The sequence below is a fragment of the Oryza glaberrima genome, chromosome 1 (genome assembly GCF_000147395.1).
Source record: "Oryza glaberrima chromosome 1, OglaRS2, whole genome shotgun sequence".
Taxonomy (NCBI): domain Eukaryota; kingdom Viridiplantae; phylum Streptophyta; class Magnoliopsida; order Poales; family Poaceae; genus Oryza; species Oryza glaberrima.
Window position 1 is genome coordinate 13,895,965 of NC_068326.1, and position 22,769 is coordinate 13,918,733.

The window sequence follows — 22,769 nt, forward strand, 5'->3', positions numbered from 1 at the left end:
GCCGGCGGCCCATTCAAAAAGAAAAAGAAAAAGAAAGAAATGAATTTCCAGGGATTAAATATTGCTTGTGCTCAATTTTAATTGGTTAAAATTATTTCTGGAGCTCTGAAAATTCCACTAAAAGTCTTGTTAGCACATTTCGATATGTAGAACTCAAGAAAAATTCCACATGCCAATTCCGATTATTATTTGCATTAATTTATTTAGGGTTTCACTCTTGCTTTTACACCGGTATTTTCTCGAGACAAATTATAAATTTAATTTTGGCTTGAGAGAAGAACTTCAGGGTGTGACACCTGCCTACTCGCTGCTCGCTGCCTCCAGCGCCGCGTGCTCGCCATCTCTAGCACCGCCGCTTGCTCGCTCGCCCGCGTGCTCGCCATCTCTAGCACAGCTGCTGCCGAGGAATAGGCTCTGTTGCCATCCAGCTCGGCCCTCTTCCACGCTCCCCTCTCTCTCCACAACAAGGGTGTTTCAGTTATAAAAAGGGTAAAACTCAGGAGCAGAGTCTTGTTTGGTTAGATGGATGATGATTAAATGAATGAAAACAATAAACTATTAACTAATAATAACATACGTTAATTATCATTAATCTTATCATAAATTGTACTAATTAACAATAAAATAGACTAACTATATCTAGTCAACATTGACAATTTAATTACTACTCCCTCCGTCCCACGATATAAGGGATTTTGAGTTTTTGATTGCAACGTTTAACCACTCATCTTATTCAATTTTTTTTTACAAATATAAAAAACGAAAAGTTGTACTTAAAGTACTGTAGATAATAAAGTAAGTCACAAATAAAATAAATAATAATTTCAAAAAAATTTGAATAAGACGATTGGTCAAACGTTGCAAGCAAAAATTCAAAATCCCTTATATTATGAGACGGAGGGAGTAATTGTTGGAATTAATGGATGGGCCTTAGCCCATTCGAAGATTAATTCTTTGGAAAATCACAAAAGCCCACCTCATGGGATGGCATGCATGTGGAGTTTAGTACCACCTTACTTATACTAGGAGAGGGGGACCTCCTTAAAAGGGAGGATGCCCTCCTAGCCACTTGAAGCATGTGTGGTAGAGAGAAGAGGGGAAACACATGTGCACGCTCCCTGGCCTGGCAGGGCAGGCGGCGCGCGTGCACGACGTACGCGTCGAATGGTCCGGAAAATTGGCTCCTCACCCTTGCTCAGATGCAGCCTCCTTTTGCAGTTTTGTTTTGCTGCGGGATTCGGATTTGTTTTGTTTTGGAAACATTCCGAAAAATCCGGTGCGTGAAAACGACATGGAGTCCGGATAGGTTACGCGCGACTTATCCGGTTCGGTTTACGCGGGCGCCCTGATTAGGCGATCTATCTCTATATAAACCGATTCGCCGCCTTCACGCAACACACGCGAAATCAATTTAGGGTTTGCCTCCTACTCTGTACTGCGCCGTCGCTCGTAGGCTACTCCATCCCGCTCGCCGGCGTGCACCGACGATCGGGAGAGCAGGTCTCCGGAACCTCTGCCTTCGACGTCCTGCACTGGGAGAAGGCGGCAATAAGGTTTTTGGGAAGCGCTTCGCGCGACTGCTCCCTGTTCGTCCGCGACGGCTCGCCTTCCTCTCCGCTCGCATGCTTCGCGACTTCGTCAACGCTTGCAACCGCGAGTAGTTCCTACGGAGCAACCGGTCTTTCCGCCACCTCGGTACGTGTTCGACATGTTGCGCATATTTGATCTGTTCATGTTTTACTGCTTAGTTTACATGTGTAGATCTAATGATGCGTTCAATCTAGTTTACATCTGCAATGTCATGATTTATTTATGGAATAAATTAAATCATTATGTGCTTATAATTTTAACAGTAATTAACAACAAAATTGAATAATTATCACAAACCAATTGCTAATGATCAAGGTTAGCAAAGTTAGATATCCTCATCCTGTAGTGCCTGATGACCTACCACCAGCATACCTTTTATACTACTTTATTCCCTCACATATCACCTGTCGAGGAATGATCCTCTCTAGCAGGAGATCGAGAGACCCCCCTTTTGTGAGTTCGGCTGGGGGAAAGGGCGCGTTGATCGAGAACGTGTGTCCGCCTAGAATCTTCCGAGACCGCGCGCGAGAGCCAGGATTATACAGATTCGGGCCGCTATGGAGCGTAATACCCTACTCCTGTGCGTGGGATTTTAAGGTTGAGTGTTACAAAGGTTCCTAAACTCCAGGGAGCACTCTCGCTCTTCTTCCCCTGGGGTTTAGGCTAACTGAGAGTCGTCCCCTTTTTCGGTGGGTAAGGTCCTTCTTTTATAGTTCAAGGGGATACCACATGCACCGCCTCTACCTACTCTTTCACGGGAGGGGGGGCCCACACCGCCTGGATCGGACCACCGTTCGTGCCTTCGCTCGGAAGCTAAGCAGCCGTCCGTCGTCGAGTGGGGCCCAGCGCCGCCCCCCGCCTGACACGGGGGACACCCTTGTCATTCCCCTTTAAATGAATGGAGACTTTCGGCGGTTCATCTCACGTGGAGGGGGCTCCAAATGATGCTTTGATGGGACGGGGCATACCTGCCCCCACTCCGCCGAGCATAGGGTGGGACGTGGGGGCACCTCCGCCCGTCCGATCGGACGTGACCGGCGACAGGCCGGTCACAATCCGGTCACGCCCGATTGACGTGGGTCAATTGGGCAGCGCCGCACGTCCGCCCTCGCATTGATGGCGGTTCAGCCTGGGTCTCCGCCCCACTCACTCCCCTCTCCACGTGGCGGTCAGGCGAGGGCCTCGAGGCGAGGCGGCGCGAGGACCCGAGGGGTGTGACGTGGCACCCCGAGGCCCCCTGGCTGCCTCTGCGTCATCCGAGGTGTGGGGGGAGAGCCAGGCTGTAGGGCCACGTGGCTGGACGGGAAGGAGACTTCTCCATACTTCGCATACCCCCGGGCCCATATCACCGACATCACCTTTTATATCATCATAAATTCTTTTGATATTTCTTTAATTTTGTAAAAAAGAAGGCATAATCGCTTATATTATGAGACTGAGGGTCTGTGAGTGATACTACAAGTAAAATCAATCAATGTCAACAAACCATTCTCTATCTCATGCAGATAAATTATTGCTGAGTTGATGCAGTCAAGTTATATATGTGAGCACATGCATTAGTCCCAACACTAACCAAATCCATTATTCCCAAGTCCGAAGATATATTTCACAAACCAATGGAATTAAGCATATATATAGAATAATAAAAAAAATGATAGTTTTGTCTTATCCAATAGGCTGATACAATAAACAAACACCACAATAGTGTTTTCAAATTTTAGGGAGTAATCTAATGTTTCATTTTAAGTATTATTTAAGGTAGGTGTTGAATTGTATGTTTAGCTAATACAAAAATACCGAGTTACTTAAAAAATACTGTTATATTTAGCGAGGTAAATTGGTCCAAGAAACCAATTCTTGCTCCATGGTGTAGCATCGAGTGGCATCATTGTGACTTGCCGAATTAAAATCCCTTGGGTTCACGGAACTAGAGCTGGGCGTATAAAGCAGTAATGGATCAATTTCATTTTCCCTGCTTACTTCTACTCTATTCTTCTTCTTTGCTACTTTACTCCTCAGAAGTTGCAGCCTTAGCTCCACTTCTTTCATTGTTGGTCTCTCTTCTCCTCTAAGCCTCAAGCATATCTCTGCAAGCGAAGCAATCTCATCAATTTCCCACTGGTCTGCTTCTTCCAAAACCTGTACATCTACTATTTCTGATGTGGTATTGTTTTGCTGTCTTTGAAGAAAGTGATGACACAGGTTCTGCTTTTCTCCAATTGAATTGAGGAAGATTGGCCTTTTCCTTGTTAGAAGCTCAATAAGTATTACACCAAAACTATAAACGTCACTCTTCTCATTTAATTGCCCTGTATGATAATATTCAGGATCCAAGTATCCAAATGTACCTTGCACTATTGTGACCACGTGAGTTTCATCAATAGAAACAGATCTTGAAGCACCGAAATCTGAATCTTTTGTAGTGAAATTGTCATCGAGAAGTATATTGGCAGATTTCACATCTCTATGAAATATTGGTACCGAGGCAGCACAATGGAGATAGGCAAGGGCGCTTGCAGCCTCAAGGGCAATTCTGATGCGATTCCACCATGTTAATAGACATTTGCTTTGCAAATTACCATGGAGAAGATCATATAATGTCCCATTTGATATGAACTCATAAACAAGTAGAGGAACCTCGGATTCTAAGCAACAGCCAAAAAGCTTAACCACATTACGATGGATGATTTGAGATAACATAGCAACTTCATTGACAAACTGATCAATCTCACTCTGCTCCACAATTTTGGATTTTTTTATTGCTACTACGCGTTGGTCAGATAAAATGCCCTAGTAAACAGTGCCATGGCCTCCACTACCGAGAATCCGTGTTGAGTCAAAATTGTTTGTTGCCTTCTCTAATTCACCTAAAGAAAATATCTTTGTCTTATGTGCAACACTGTCATCACAAGAAATCAATTGTTCCAATAGTAACCCTTTATTTATATGGAAGTAATCCCTTCTAATTTTCTTTTGAATGCCTCTCTTCCACCTCCGAAATAACATTGTCACACTTAAGGTAAGAATTAACACTCCAAAGCCACAGCTAAGTCCACTGGCAATTCCTACATACATAGGTAATTAATATGGTTATGCTTCGTACTTGACTGTGATCTTATTGAAAAGTGATCCGTTAAAGTGAGAAATACCCAAGACAATATTATGTTGCTTGGTGGAAGTGCATTTCCTTTCGGCTGGATCGAAAGATGTGCCATGAGGGCAACGAGTGCAACTGTAGCCTCCTGCTTGGTTTTGGCACATTCCCTTACAATCATTGGGTATTGAACACTCGTCAATATCTGCAAAACAAATATACAATGGCTACTAATTGAAGTTCATAATAACGATTTTTGTCGATATTGGCAACAAACTGGTTTCTTACCTATGCAACCGTTATGTACGTACGGATTTCCTTCGTAGCCAGTAGAGCAGTTGCAACGATAACCCAAATGCACATGTCCATGCGTGACACCAGTACACTCACCGTTGGCGCTAATGCAGGCATAAGCAGATGATTTTTTAGCCTTTTCACAAGTCATGTTGGTCACAAACCACTTCCAAATACCGTAATGCTGAGAGACGTCAAAATCGTTGAATTCGTCAATCCAGGACTCCACCCACTGTGAGATGTTATCTCTGCTTATTTCTACCAATTCTGAGTAGGCCTCTTCGTGCTGAGAAAAGTTGACAAACAGAAGCCCTTGATCTAGTGAAATATTCGTCACTTGATATTGCGTGTATGATCCTCCAATAAATGCCTGCTTGGAAGTACAATTCAGAAGGAATTTTCTATTTGCGGAGCATTCTTGTTGGAGCCCGAAGGGGAAAGGAATAGTCATATCGCCACATGACCTAGAACAATTCTGCCTGTTTCGAGTGGGTTCATACCCTGTTCCATTTTTTTAAAAATATATATTATTTAACATTTATATTCTGGCCAAGCAGTAACAAAGATATATATATATAAAATACTAGATATACAATGGGGCCTGAAGGATTCAAATACTCACATTTAGATTAAATTTGAGCCTTTTTTGAAAACAGATAATGTCTTAGTAATTTTTCAAATGATACACATAACTTTAGAGAAAATAACTCAAATTCAAAGATCTTTGAAGTTTTAATCACATTACTAGAGGATGAAAGATTAGCATGACAAATACCTACAATCAAACGATCGATCACTAAAAAATAATTTATAGTTTCACATTCAATTGAAATTTGCTTGAACTAGTTAGAAAGCTTTGATAGATTTTCATAAATGCTTGTATAAGAATCCCCAACATCAGTTTTCAAGAACACAAAAGCTAAAGGTTCCCACATTAATTAGAGAAAACTCTAGAAATTTCCACTTTAATAGAAAATTAAAAAAAAACCTTAAGCGTCCATCTATTACATCTACAAGACTACAACTATAGCTGAGATAATATAAGATATAATGGTAATAAATGAAACTATAAGTATTTGAAAATTATTGATGGGCAAGGCACCAAAAGTTGGACCGGATCATATCCAAAATGTCCAATATTGTTGACCGAAGGGCATAATAATATAGACGTGTCCATATATTAGGGTGTACAAGCGAGGATTTATGCTTCCATAATCTAACAACAAGGCCATTTGTGGTATTTTAAATGCAGGTTTTGGATGAACAGTGTTAGTACAAATCATTTTCTTCTCCCCAAATGTTACGTACTATGTACTTTTCTGAAGTATTGAAGTATTGTCGCTCTATTAATAAAAACGTACTTCCTCCGAGTCGTTTAGGATAATATTTAAGTCAAATTTTGGGAATATAAATTATGAATAACTTATTCTTAAGTTGTTGAGTTTGAAAATGTAAAAATTATATGAATAGATTTGTCTTGAAAAATACTTTTATAAAAGTATACATATATCACTTTTCAATAAATATTTTTATAGAAACAAGAAGACAAAATTATATTTTGAAGACCGTATCGCTGTCCAAAACAACTTCCTTATTAGAAGCAAACTCTGTGGACTGACCACAGCTGGAATATGAGTCTAACAGTCAGGGTTTGAAATCTTGGTCCCCATGCCACAATCACATCCACATAAGAGGGCTCCCGTAGGAATACCATAGGAATACTGTAAGGCTTATGGATTCATTTTGTAAAAAGAAAAAGAGAGAGTGAGTTGTATGTTAGACCAGTTTTTATTAGTAAGGTTGCATGTTGGACGACTATGATTAAACTTGAATTTTCACTTTAATTTAGACCGGTTCTTCTCCAGCTTTCCTCTCTCTTTCTTCTTCAAGAGCCAGCCAGATCTGAGTATAGCTAGGGTGACCATGACACAGGACAAATCGAACTCAATCTCATTATCCACACCGACTCTCTGCTTACGCGGTGAGAAGGAAGCTCTTAATTTGTCACCGGGGTGTAGACCCAGCAGTCCAAGGTGCAAAGCCTTTAACAAAACTAGAAAGGTGGCGCATACTATCGTAATGTAATATTGTAGTTTCTTTTGAAATTATATCTTATAAGGCTAAACTATAGGTTGGGCATATCTCAAAAACCATTCATTGAGTTAGAAGATAGATTAGGGTCATATAACTTTTGAATTGATTTTTGGATCGAGTGAGTAAATACCATGAAGACCATTTGAATACATAATGTACAATAGTGCTTACAAGTAAAAATTGCGATAGCAAGAAACTCAAATTTTATGATCGAATCGTCTCGTGAAGATGCATGATTTAGTGACAACCAAATTAAGGATAACGGTTGGATTTTTTTCCCTTCATAGAAGTTCAAAATTATCATGTTCTTTTCCAAAGTTTTAAAGAATTTATGTTAGGACACAAATCACTTGCACAATTGCTTCGTTGGGTAGTGCAGAATATCAGCAATTGTTTGAAGCTATTATTTTTTTCCTTTTTGCATGTTTGATTGTTTTCTTCGAAACAATATTTGTTTGAAGTAAGAGCAGAATTACATAAATTTAATTGGTTGGTATAGTGTTTCTCAGCAATCATGTTCACCTTGGCAAATCACCTTAGCTGTCTCAGGTACGATGCTTCGTCATACGTGCAGAAGGCAAATACGCACACCTGCGAGGTCTTTAGAAACTTTTTTTTTTCCTATTTTCACAAAACATAGATATGGCGGTCTAGTTAATAGGTTAAGTGAAAACCGTTGGCAAAATATTTTTATTAAAAATAGTATAAAATACAGGGTTCACTAATTAAATTAAAATTAGTTAATATAGATCATAAATTGGTAATTTAATGGTACAAAACATAATTGCATAACATTTATTTTAAACAGCGTGTTTTTAAAAATTTTGATACAAAATAATGGTTTGATATAATAGTTACAACGGTTTAAAGTAAACAAAAAAATATTATATTGTTAATATCATGGGTAAAATAATATAGTTTTATAAAGTTTATTTCCAAACATTGTGGAGTAAATTTAGACATATATATGATGATATGTATAATTTATGTTTATAAAGTTATAATTTCTTAAAATTTATTATCACTAATAATAATTACGATTTCATCTAAGAGAGGGGAGAAGAAGGAAGCAAATGTACGTTTTAATGATATAAGTAATTGATTTTTTTAATGTTTTTTCCACTTTATCTTTTTAAACTGTACGTTACAGTTGTATATGTATTTTCGGTTTTTTTATAAGTTGTACGTACGTACCTTTCTCTAGTCGAGTCGGTACGCTAAGGGAGATTTAGGAGAGATATTATTAATAGATTTAATCTAATGGTCCGAGATAATGGCTCCATCAATTTAAATAAAAATTAATGGCTAGATATTTTAGTTTTTCTCACATTTTCTAGATTTTTTTAGACTGTACTTTTGCAACTTAAAATATACTTAATATGAATATTGATTTTCTATCTCATCTAACCAAGAAGGGGAGAAAAGAAAAAAAAGAAAGAACAAAAGGGTACGTACATATGTACGTGCACGTCCACATGAAGAGATATATGACATTTTCTACGTATGATTTTTTTTAGATGAACGTGATTTGAAAATCTTAATATAGATCTATGTTAGCTAAATAATAAGAAAGTTAGCTAAAAATAAGAGAGAAGGGGAGAGTTGGAGGGTGGACAGAGGGAGGGAGTACGTACTTGCGGACGTATAGTGGAGGGTGAAGGCTACCGGATTTTCAATTTTAGAGAGGTCTGATGGTTAAAATTAATGGGTCCACCGATTTAATGAAAAATTAATAGTTTTCTTAATTTATTATAACGTAGGAGCGTTTTTAAGGAGTCCCACCTGGCGGCTTGGGAGTGACGTAAGCTTGATTGTTTTTCAGTCGTACGTACGTATTTATGGAGTACTTATATTTTTGTTTTTTTTGCCAACAGCGTAGTATTCGTTTCCTTTAAATAAAATTCATCTAATCTAATCTAATGGTCTAAATTATCGGGTCCACCAATTTAAGTAAAAATCAACGGTGAGATTAGACACTGTCACGTAGTGGCTTGAGAGTGTTTGTAAGAAGTTTAATGGACTTTTAAGTATATACTAGGAAGGTAGCCCGCGCATATGCGCGGGCACCTTTACTTAGTGGTGTTTGAAATTTTGTTATGATGTTTATATATAGGTTCTTTTCTTTAAAAAAATATTTTTTACTTTTAAAAAGTTGTATTTATCAATAATTTGTTAGGGATTGTTTTAAAAAGTTGGTTTCGTTCATTGGACATACAGACATGCACTAAGAGGGGGCATGTTCTTAGACATTTGTATACATGCATGCGTAGCTATGCGGGTAAGTTGGACTGATGGGGATGTCAGGACATTTGAGGGTTGTCTGTGACATCCTACTTCACTTAGGATGTGGCCTATGTTATTTTTTTATAGGATGTGACCTATGTTGCTCATAAACATTGTGTGCGCTTGAGTACAACCAACTTGTAAGTCATTGTCCCTCCAATCATATCATTTGCGGGCTAACTATTTTACACGAAGTGAGAACGAAAGTGTAACAGAGTGATATTTGAAAGTTGGCGTACCAGTTGGATGAGGTAGGCTGCGTTGTTCTAGAGGATAGGTTGTTACAAATTGTAAACTAAAATTACTTGAATCATGTCATAATATGTCGCAAGAATGGAGCTGGTTCATATGAAACTATCATTTTATAGAGAGAATTTATTCTATACCACTGAGTTTGTTCGGGTTCAACGATTTACCATCGACATTATCGCTTTCTATAATATACCGTCGACTTTATCAATTGTTCTACAATACGTTATTGGACTGGACATTCTTTTAAAAAATACCCAAAATACCCTTATGGACATACAAGGTTAACAATTGATTTATCTCATTAGAAGTGTCAAGAAAATATGAAAACTTTTATGTGGCCTCCTTACATAACATGGAAATTTGTATACAAGTTTTAAGTTTTTTACATGTCTATTTTTAAAAAAGAAAATATAATTTATCTGTTATATGCTATATAAATACTTTTTATTGTTGTTTTTAATATATATCATCTTTCATACACTACATAAGATAGTTTTGTGCTATTATCTCTTGTATAAGCAAATTCTCACTCATATACCGCATAAAAATATTTTTTCTAAAAACTAAATATACTAAAACAAAGTTTGAGACTTATACACAAACTTCCATGTTGTGTAAGGAGGCCACACAAAAGTTTTCATATTTTTTTTGAAACTTATAATGAGATAAATCAATTGTTAATTTTCTATATCTCTAAGGGTATTTTGGGTACTTTTGGATTTTTTTAAAAATATTTATCATCTTAATTTAAACAGTAATAAATTTTATACTAAATATGTCTTTGTAGATTTTAGGATATATTAGTTTAAGAAATTTTTTATTAAAAAATGTGGTAATATGATTTCTTTATCTAATTAAAGTAAGACATACCCACATACTCCTGTTTGCTTCTCCTACCTCCATCCATAAATCGAAGGATTTAAATTTTATGGTAGATTATAAGGGATTACAAATACTACTCGTACCATCCAACCATCTTTCATTTAATTTTTATCCAATATTACTTTAACCACCTTATAATTCTCCACCTACCCCTATTTAATGAAACTTATTTAATGAGGGAAAAATACCCCTTATTAGGTATCTTATTTTTTTTCATTCCTCCTTATTTCCTATAAAATTATATGATCCATTATAGGCAGAAGATAGTAATTAAAAAGAGCTTAATTCGTAAATGGATTTATTTGTACCTTTGTGGATTGATTTAGCTTTACGTATTTATATAGGTAAATAAACCTCATATACATGATGAGAGATATAATTAAGTTGGTAGAAAGTTGTTACATGTTTAGTGGTACAAAGTAATGTATCCACCAGTTGTATTTTAAAAAAAATAAGGTGGTTATTTTGTCAGCGGTAATTTTTAGAATTTTCATTCAGTGGTTAACTTAATTGCCGTATGGAAAAAAAAAGAGGCAACAACCTAAGGGTTCGTCTCGTCCGTGAGGAGGGAAGTGGATACATGCGTTGTACATATGAACTCTGGCGGTCTTATCAATCGATATTTTTTAAGATATAGATCTAATAGTTTAAAATAAGGTACACAGGTTTGGGTAAGATGATTTTTTTTTTCTGAGAATCTCTTATATTTACTTTAGTTTATTACAGCATCATGTGGTGGCTTAGGAACATTTGTAGAAAGCCACATGGTAGCTTGAGAGAGTTTATATGACGTTTAATTGACTTTTAGTATATAATAATAGATAATTCATATCATGTTAATTAATATATCAATCAATAATTAAATAATTTGTATGTGTAGTGCCAAGATAACTCTTTATGGGTTCGTCACTGAACAATTAAGTTGGTACAAAGTAATAAGTCCACCAATTTTTATTTAAAAATAAGGTGGTTATATTTTTCAGCGGTATTTTTTAGGATTTTCTTTTTTCAGTGATTAACTAAATTGCCGTATGGGGCAAAAAAAGAGGCGACGGCCTGTGGGTTCATCTCGTCCATGAGGAGAGAAGTGAATATGTGCGTTGTATATAGGGACTTTTGGCGATCTTATTGATCGGTAGGTTTTTTTTTTGTTAAGATATAGATCTAATAGTATAAAATAAGGTACATCGGTTTGGGTAAGACGGTTTGGCTTTAATTTATTAGAGCATTATGTGGTGGCTTAGGAACATTTATAGAAAGCCACGTGGCAGCTTGAGAGCATTAGTATGACGTTTAATGGACTTTTAGTAAATAATAATAGATAATTCATGTCATGTTAGTTAATATATCAATCTATAATTAAATAATTTATAGGTGTAGTGCCCAGATAATTTTTTATGGCTTCGCCACTCAAAAGGAAGGGTATATATCCAATTGATGTCCCAATAATTTTTTTTCTGAGTTCCCGCTGAAAATTAAGGATATATACATCCAAGTGACATATTATAATTTTTTATATAGAAGCATAAATACTAAGAAAATATTTATAGCTATCTAATTAAATTTTTATAGTATGTATTGGTTGTTAGCTAGAAAATAGGAAAGAAATAGGAGAGATGGAAGGGGACGGAGGGAGTACGTACAGACATGTGCATAGATATTTTTTTTTCTTTTTGAACGTGTGAACGGAGAGGGGAACATACATATTTTTTTTCTTGAATATAAGATTTAGTGGTAAAATTAAATTAATAATTTAATAGGTTATAAATATATATTGGGTCCACCGGTTTAAATGAAAGTGCCACGTGGCAGTATATGAGCGTTTGTAGGAGTGTTACGTGGCGACGTAGGAGCGTTTGTAGGAAGTTTAAATTAGCGTGTTTATTTGATCGGTGATATAATGTGAAATTATTTTAACATGTTTAAAGCCTATTAATTTGAAATTATGTCCCATACTTTTTGTGAAAATTCAGACACCATGAAAACATAGGAGTATGGTGTGTAAATAAATTATTCTTTTATGTTGAATTTGTTCACGGTTGAATTTATAATTTTTCATTGCTTTGAGATTATCGATCCAATTTAGTTTTATAATATTATTTACAATGATATATTATTTGTTACCAAGTTTTCATAGTGTTCTTATTTTTAAATAAAATTGGTGGACTTATTACTTTGTACCAACTTAATTGTTCAGTGACGAACCCATAAAGAGTTATCTTGGTACTACACATACAAATTATTTAATTATTGATTGATATATTAATTAACATGATATGAATTATCTATTATTATATACTAAAAGTCAATTAAACGTCCTATAAACTCTCTCAAGCTGCCATGTGGCTTTCTACAAACGTTCCTAAGCCACCACATGATGCTGTAATAAACTAAAGTAAATATAAGAGATTCTCAAAAAAAAATCATCTTACCCAAACCTATATACCTTATTTTAAACTATTAGATCTATATCTTAAAAAATATCAATCGATAAGACCGTCAGAGTTCATATGTACAACGCACGTATCCACTTCCCTCCTTACGGACGAGACGAACCCATAGGTTGAATTTATAATTTTTCATTGCTTTGATATTATCGATCCAGTTTAGTTTTATAATATTATTTACAGTGATATATTATTTGTTACCAAGTTTTCATAGTGTTCTTATTATTATTTTGTTGTGGTGAAAAGGACAGGGTCTATGTCCGAACCACATATTTTTTATATAACAAAATATAAGCAATAGTGATATCAAATTATTGGTTTATTATAAATTGAATAACAATATAATTACAATAAATTAAACCTGGAAATATTGCTTAGACATTATGGTTATTTAACTCGTTACATTTTTCGTTGAATTTTTTAGGCAATATCTATATTGAATTGCTAGCTATTTAAATAGGAGTATGTAAGAAGGGGAGAGACGGATTGGAGATGTATGTACGTACGTATGTGACTGTGGAGGCAGGTGGGATTTGTTTTTCCTTTTAAGGATTGATCTAATGGCTAAAAATAAAAACTAATGATGGGTCCACCAAATTAAATGAAAATCGACGGTTAGATGTTTTGTTTGCCACGTGGCATCACATGAGCGTTTGTAGGGGTGCCACGTGGCATCTTGAGAGTATTTGTAGGAAGTTTAATGGACTTTTAGTATATAATAAATAGGTTGATAGATTTTAAGTATATAGTGGAATAGATATGGTCTATAAAGTGAACGGATTTGCTATCACCTAGTCTAATATGCAACTTACGTAATAAGAATAGGTCCAAATTAAAGTGTAATTTTTTAAAGAAGGCCACATATAACTACTACATCATCAGTACGTGAGTGAGATATTGTAGGGGGCACTGTCATATTTATACCTTCATCGCAGCCATCCAAGACGTAGGGATTGCCGTCAACTAATTTATTGGAGCATTCACAACGGTAGCCTTCATTTGACACATCGAAGCAACTGGTATTGCCACATGCATAGCTCTTCGCGTCCAGCCGAGCCGTTGCACAACTTGGATAATCTGCGATAACAGTACGCACATAGGTCCAAGCACCGATGGTACTTGCATCGATATTTCTTGCCAAGAGATCAGTGATGCTAAAATTGTACTGGTTCGGCGGGTAATCATATGCGTCCGCTAAGAATGCCTTGATAGTAGCATTGGCAAACAGAGAAGGTAACTGCTGTGCTTCTTCTCCCTGGGTAACGCTAAACCTGAAGGCTGAAATAGTTGTGTGGAAGGTGATGGTGCAGCAACCGATGCCGCTGCAGCTCATTCCCACTGCCTCCTTCTGCATGACCGCGATGTCGCGACAAGTGCTCGAGCAATAGCCCAAGGATTCATCGCTATCAGCGTGGAACATATTCACCTCGATTCCACAACCGATAACCAGCAACTTGGTTTCACCTTCTTGGATGTAAAGGCTCCTCCCGGGAGTTTCCCATGACCTGTTGTAGGTGCCCAGCACACCAGGCGTGGTGGCGATGTTAAAGATGATGGAAGCATTAACATACCCGTCTGTATATATGTCATGAATCTCCGTTGTGTTACCCAAGAAGAGCTTGGGAGGCTTGGTTGTATCGTCGCATGTAAGCTCGAAACCACCACCTGGTCGGAAGCAGCCGTTCCCGACTCCGTAGGGATAGGAGATGTTCACGTCCCCACAGGCCTTGGGGCAGTGAGCAAGCTCCTCAGCAGAGGGAGGAGCTCCTGATGTCCCAAGGATGACTACAGAGGTGGTGAGGCACATGATCAGAAGACGCATGGTGGCTAGTAGCATAGCAGCTGCACCCATCTAGACCGAACAGGAGAACAGTGTAGGTTAGCTAGAGATTTTTCTTACTCTTCCGGAGACGGCTTCCAGCTTGTTATATATATATATGCATCACTCATAAGTCATGACCCTCCTCCTCTGAGGGTCATACTCTCTCCAAAGTACAGCCATAGTTTTCAGCGCCTAACTTTAACCGTCTTATTTAAAAAAATTTTTAAAAAAATTAAAAACATAAGTCACGAGTAAAGTACTATTCATGTTTTATCATCTTATAACAACAAAAATGCTAATTATAAAAAAATTAAAATAAAACGGGTGACTAAAGTTAGACACGGAAACTCATGGCTGCACTTATTTTGGGATGGATGTAGTATTAAGTTCAGTCACCTCAGTCAAGTGAAGGCGATGTACTGTGATCTGTGACTTGGGCATCTGTCTCAGTCCAACGTGCAAACTAGGGCTCTGCAGGCACACACATATGACAGATTTTTTGACATATAATCCATTTACACTTCTGTACGAGGACGACATCTGGAAGAGATCAAAGGGAGTATTCTCTACTCCCTCCGTTTCACAATGTAAGTCATTCTAGCATTTCCTATATTTATATTGATGTTCATTAATATTAATATGAATATGAAAAATGTTAGAATAACTTACATTATGAAACAGAGAAAGTACCTTCAAAATTGTCTACGCCAAAAGTTAAATTGTCTACGCCAAAAGTTGTGGCAATGCGACCGGTTATATACTTTTGCAGTGCCATATACATTGTACAAGGAGTCAGCAATTATTTCGATAGCAATGTCGTTATTAGCCGTGGTAATTACGGCGATGATCATCAGCATGTAAACGTCTTCTCCTGCCCAATCAAGTGTTATATATCCTGCCTAGCAAGTCCATGAGATGCAATTAATGCAACCGGTCTACATGTTTGGGCTTAAATTACCAGAGATTCTGCCCATGCATCCATGGAACCCAAAGATAGAATTCCACTAGACCAAAAGCCCACAGAAAAAAACAGTATTTTTACGGTACATAATACTACTACCAGTATATTTGATCTAACGGTGTAAATTAATCTGATTTTTCTCCTAATTATTCTGCAGTATAAATTAAATAGGATGTATTTATCTTTTCATCTATTTGTGTGGAGTAATTTTGTAAATTCGTATTTCCTCACTTAGATCCGGTCGATAGGCGCCAAGTCAAAGCCGCCGCTGGGGGACCGTGCCATAGGCCCGCAGCTGCGGCAAGGGCAACTGGGCGGCGACAGGTGGAAGCAGTAAGGCGGCATGCGGCAGCAGCAATTTTAAGAAACTAAAAAAGAATTAAAAAAAATATGTACCGATTCTATCTCGCAGTTTCAATCTATCAATCACGCACATGAAAACTGAAAGTTACGATCACTTATGGATCGACATACAATTTGTAACATCATCCATTAAACTGAAAAATCGTGCACTTACATATATCGATTAAAAAGGAAATTTGTTCCGACCGGAAAACCAAGTGTTTTTTTGGTCCCGGACTGAACAGAAGGGACATAATTTTTTTTCCAGAATAATAGTTATTTAATTATGTTAGGCCTTGTTTAGTTCCCAAAACAAAAACTTTTCACTCATCACATCGAATGTTTGACACATTCATGGAGTATTAAACGTGAAAAAAAAAATAATTACACAGTTTGCGTGTAAATTACGATACGAATCTTTTAAGCCTAATTGCGCCATGATTTGACAATGTGGTGCTACAGTAAATATTTGCTAATGACGTATTAATTAGGTATAATAAATTTGTCTCGTAGTTTCTTGGCGGAATCTGTAATTTGTTTTATTTTCAGACAACGTTTAATACTTCAAATGTGTGTCCGTATATCTGATATGATACCCAAAACAAAATTTTTTGGGAACTAAACCGGGCCTTAGCTCAACTGGAAAACCATGTGTTTTTCCATTCTCGTCCCGGTCCGGACAGACCGGATGAAATCTGGACGTAATTTTTTTTTGTCCTAGAATAATATTTCTTTCAATTATGCTAGCTTGACCGGAAAACCACATGTTTTTTCGTTGTCGTTCCGGTCCGGATAGACAAGACGAAATAAGGACGTAGTTTTTTTTTCCTAGAATAATAGTTATTTGATTTATGTTAGCTCTATCGGAAAACCACGTGTTAGCTCGACCAGAAAATGGAATAATAGGGGATGGAAACGGGATATTTATTTTTTCTTTGCCCAAAAGAAACCGTTCTACTTTAATATATGTGCGATCGACCGAAAAGCCGTTTGGCTATGCTGCATCTAAAGAAAAAAAATTTGGGTCTTGTTCTTGTCTAGCTTCAAAACATAATACAAATTAACCACATTCCGGTCTGTCCATTCAGCTCAATTTCAAGCGTACCCTTACATCCACGACAGGTCAAGGCCCGTGGCTCCCCTTTCCTATTGGTTCTATCAAAGTTTTTCAATGTCATGTAGCCTTCACATGAGCAATAAAATCGCCTCTAGAAGATAAGCTCGGTACCACTAAATCGCTTCACTTTGTCCCTTCTAATGCTAAAACCTTAACACCTTACATATTCATTATAAGACTTGTAACCATCTTCCTCGCTTCCGAAAAGATTACTAGAAACCATGTTATACTCCATCTCCTCCAAGCTAACTTCGTTCTCAGCCATTATGTGTCACTGTTAATACACAGTAATAATAGATAGAGAGCAGAACCATATCATCTGTACTATTATAAAAATTAAAGATGTTTTTGCCTGTACTTTAGTACGTCATCTGTATATGAGTCGATTTTTTCGTTTCATTCGCTTTTGGATATACGTATTCGTATGTGGGTCGGTTTTTAAGTTCGTTGGCTTTTGAAAATACAGATAGAGTCGTATAAGAAATCTCTTTTTAAAAAAACTCGCATGCTAACTTATGACAAAAGTCGGACTCCTAATTACAGCTCATAATTTTCTAAAAAAAATATCCAAGCGAATTCTCACAGTGAATTTCATCCTAGCTAAACCGTATAACAATAATAAGATTAAAATAGCATTTACCTGTTGCAACACGCGGGCAATTTTTTCTAGTTAAAATAAAATTAACATCTTGAGTTTCATACAACACTTACAAAAATCTATAAAAATTTGCAACTCTTCGCATAAATCAAGTGGTTACAAAGACTAGACTATAAGTAATGAACAAATCACAAATTAATAGTTCTACTAGACAAGACTCTTGTCCGACATTGACCACCACAAAAGTTCACAAATAAACCAATTCACAAGTGTTTGTAGAGAATTAGACTTGTTAACTTAATTACTTCGAGTTGAACTAATTAGATAGAGCTAGATAGGTTTAATTATTGCTTGTATCCATTGTCATTGAAGTGGATGAAGCCTAAATCATCAAACAAGTCTGATGCAGATATGCAGTAGTTATATCTTGTCACGGGCTGTATGGGCAGTGGTCACATGCTAGAGACTGACGGAAACAAAGTTCATAGAAGCGGACAGCTGCTGCTGGGCCCGACGGCGGCGATAGTGCTGCGCACGACAATGGCAGTACGGTAGCTTTGCTCCCGGCGGAGGCTGTGTCGCTTCCGGCTCCGGCGGCGACGGCGTCGTTGCGTACGGCAGCGGCTGGGCGGCGCTTGTGGGAGCCACACGCGAGACAACGTGAAGGCGGCTGCCGGCGACAAGGTAGACTGGATTGGTATGGATGATGAGATCCGAAAAAATACCACCGATGGAAAATAAATCCTGATGGAAAAAAATCTCAATTAAAAATGACTTAACAGCTCTTTTCAGTTTTTTAACCAATACCAAATCTACCTTTTCATATACTGTAAATATATACTTAAAGTAGAATGTACCGTAAAAGCCTTAAAAAAAGCCGTAGGTAGATGTAGGTGCTATCATTATATTCAACCATAACACTTGGATCTGGCCGTCACTATTTTTTCGCATGCAGTTGGATCAGCCGGAGTATCACTTGTCGAGTTGTGGCTGATCTGTGCTTGCATTGTGCTTGTCTTTAAAGTTGCTGAATAAAATATTACAATATGTAGTACTCCATTCCTAAACAGAAGGGCCGGGTAACTGTTCGCAACAGAAAGACCAAAGAATCGTACAAATACCAGTTACACCGATTAATTTTGGGTAAATTGGATCTATGCCACTGTAAATTTTGCAGTTTAGAAATATATCATTACTATTTATTTATTTGAAATCATGCCACTGCAATTTTACTAGTGTTGCGACTGCAATTTTACAAGTGTTGGATATATGCCACTATATACCCTTTCACAGCATTTTTTAGGTTTTTAGGACCAAATTATCCCTTTCTTCTACCTTCATCTACTTCTTTTCCCCCAATCTCCTGTTCTCCAGCTTGACAAACTCCGACGAAATTGTGTAGCCGGCCGCGGCGTTGGACTGCACGGCGAGGACTGCAGTCTCGGCAGAGTTCAGAGAGGCCGCCGGCAGCGGTTGGTCCGTTCACGTCGACGAAGGTGTGCTGGAAGGATGTTGTGGACGGCAAGAGCGTTTGCCACATTGTTGGAAGTGTGGGCCGGTTGAGGTGTTGTGCGGTTGTACCCTACCAGATGACACAGCATATACGAACTAGCCTGTATACACATGCACTCCTATCTGGCATGGTTCAGTCACTGACTGAATACATGCAGCAAATGCATGTCCGTGTGTCTCTGCATATACACAATGACACACCACATAGGCCAACGGATGTTGTACGTTTCTGCACGACATTACTGAATCCTAGCTTAAATGAGTGCAAGCAAGCTCTCACAACTGTATGACACTCCTCCAGCTCCATCGGCAGCGGTGTCCTGCGCGGCGGCTCTTCCATCGGCATGAGGTGATGAGCTCATATGAGTTTGTCGGCTGGAAGGAATAGAGGAGAGAGGTAAAGGAAGAAGGAAAAAGAGGGGGGGAGGAGGGGGGGTAATTTGGTCTTAAAAAACAAAAAAATGTTGTGAAAAGATATGTAGTAGTATATTGCCAATACTTAAGAAATTGTAATGGCATGGTATCAAATAGGTGAATAGTAATGGTATTTTTCTAAACCATAAAATTTATAATGGCATGGATCCAATTAACCCATTAATTTGTCTCCTTTCAACGTGTGATGCACTGACGCTTCGATCGCTTCCAACGTTGCTTCTGTGCAGCGGCCACCTTTCTGGACCCGATATCTTATGCATGCTAGGAATAGCCAGCCGAGGTGATAATCTTCGATGCTTGCATGGACATCAAACAGGAGGCAAGGAGATGCTGCCTTATATTCTGGAATTTGGATAAAATATAGTTACACTTTATATTTAGTGTGTTCGCACGTGATTAATTAAGTATTAGCTATTTTTTTAAAAAAATGTATCAATATGATTTTTTTAAATAACTTTCGTATAGAAACTTTTTCCAAAAAACGCACCATTTAGTAGTTCGAAAATCATGCGTGTAAAAAACGAGGGAGATGAGTTGGGAAAAATGTGATAAGAGATAAGAACACAGCGTTAGGAATGGAGGGAATATCATTTTGTGCCCGACTACCAATATATGAATATCTATTGTTGTTTAGTATTTTCTTGAATATGGGTTCTTGGGTTGTGAATAATGGGGAACAAACAAGATTTTGGGAAGATAAATGGCTAGGTAATATGGCTTTTAAAGATAAGTATCCATCTTTATATGCTATTGTTAGAAGGAAGAACTCTTCAATTGCTAGTGTTATAGGTTCTGTTCCGCTTAATGTATCTTTCAGGAGAGCTTTGGTTGGTTAGAACCTTGTATCTTGGTATGTTTTGTGTGCTTCTATTGTTCATATTCAATTGAATCAATCATCTAATTGTTTTTCATGGAACTTTAATCAGAATGAACGGTTCTCTGTAAGATCAATGTATCTAGCTTTGATTAATAATGATTATATTCAAAGAAATAAGATAATTTGGAAGCTTAAGATGATGCTTAAGATTAAGGTTTTTATGTGGTACCTGCTTAAAGGGGTGGTGTTGACTAAGGATAATTTAGCAAGACGGAATTGGAATGGTAGTTTAAGATGTTGTTTCTGTATGAAGAATGAATCAATACAACATCTTTTTATTGGATTGTCATTATGCAAAGTTTTTATGGAGAGCTGTGCGGTTCTCTTTTGGTCTATACCCCCCTATTAACATATCTCATATTTTTGAAGGGTGGCTGTTGGGGGTGGACAAGAAAAGGAGTAAATTAATATTGGTGGGAGCTTCTGCAATTTGTTGGGCTCTGTGGTTGTGTAGGAATGATATGGTTTTTGACAAATCACCATCTGTTACATATATGCAGGTAATTTTCAGGGCAACCTATTGGCTCCGGTTTTGGGCACAACTACAAAGGTATGATGAAGACGGTGAGCTTTTAAAAGCTGCATGTCGTAAGCTTGAGACGACGGTTATGCAGTTTTTTGCCAATTATGGATAGAGATTCACAAATAGACTTCAATAATGTGTTCTCCTAATCTTGTTTTGGTTAAATTTTCCTTTGTGTGGTCATTTCTTCTATCATTTCTGAACTACACATGTTTTAGAGTGCTAGATTGTAATAATGGGCTGTAACTCTCTTTGAGCAAAGGCCGGGATGACTATTTCATTATCTAAAAAACTATCGTTGTACAAAACACTTGGTTTGGATAAAAGTTGTTTTTTTACCACCAAAATTTACTTGTTTAGCTTTATACCTTGAAATTTCATCGTTAGCTTTTGTGACAAAAAATGTGCTCCATTCACTCATGTACAACTACCCCAATGGGAAGCAGACATGAGTAGTGTTTGACATAAGTTCGTAAATATAGGTGTGCATTTCTTAGCTTTTCAAGTGTTAGTGTTTGAGGTAGCAGTTTTGGTTAATACAAGTGGATGTATATCAATTCATGAGAACTTTGATGATATCGTTGGCAATTGGATGTCTTTTTCAAAATCTTTGATTTCTTCTTGATTTTTCTTCAGGGAGAATTGGAGGTTAATTTGAGGGGGAGTTTGTGCTTTTTCATGCATTCATGTTTATTTTTATGCATTTGCTCTAAGTCTGAAAATAAATAAAAATAAGAAAAAGAAGAGCTTTGTTTTATACGTCTAGTATATTCTTGTGCATGCTAGCAAAATAATTGAGGTATGTTTGTTGCTATGTTAGCTTGTATGCATTTTAGTCTTTATATGAGGCTTAGATATTGCTTTTAAGTGAGATGATGCATGACACTAAATCTTTTACTTGAATTAAGAAAATATGCAATATTGATGCTAGCATATGGTTTGATTTATAAATACTTTATATATATATGCTTTATTGAATTGTTATTCCTCCAATAGCTTTGTAATTGCTCATCGTGCAAGAGAATAAAAAATATCTATGAGAAAAAAATGAATACCGAATCCTTGGAAACAGTCTTGACGACAAGGATGTACCCAGAATAATTGAGAGAAAAAAAGTGAGCAAAAATGCTCAAACAAAAGTTAAAAATTCTCTTGATTGTTTTGTGCTAAAGCTAATTTGAGAAAGAGTGATAAATGCAATAGGTATATATGTATAGTGTTTATTTTTCAACCTATGTGCTTGTGAATATATTGCATTATAAATCATTTGAAATCATGAATCCTTATTGTTGATTTGAGCTTAATTGTAATATCTTTGATTCATGTTTATACTATGATGCGTGCTTGCTAACTAGCTGATGAATTTATCTCCCTTGTCTTGCAAAACATGACGTTGAATTGCTTTTGGTGCATTTCAAAGCTCATAAAAATAAATTCAGAAAATATAAAATAAAATTTGGTTATTCCAAGTGGAGATCATGACATCATTGCATTTGTGCTTTATTGTTATTATTTCTCTTTTGCATTCTTGATGAAATCATTATCAAAGAGGGAGAAATATACAAAATGCATGTGCTTCTTGAAAGAGGGAGAATTGAACTTTGTTTCGATTTTAAAAATAGTCGATTTTGTGCTTTGATTGCAAA

General features: G+C 36.9%; 1 pseudogene; it reads right to left on the bottom strand.

Annotated features, from left to right (window-relative positions):
- Positions 1–3,414: 3,414 nt before the first annotated feature.
- Positions 3,415–14,824, bottom strand: LOC127759261 (wall-associated receptor kinase 3-like; annotated as a pseudogene).
- Between the last annotated feature and the right edge of the window lie 7,945 nt (positions 14,825–22,769).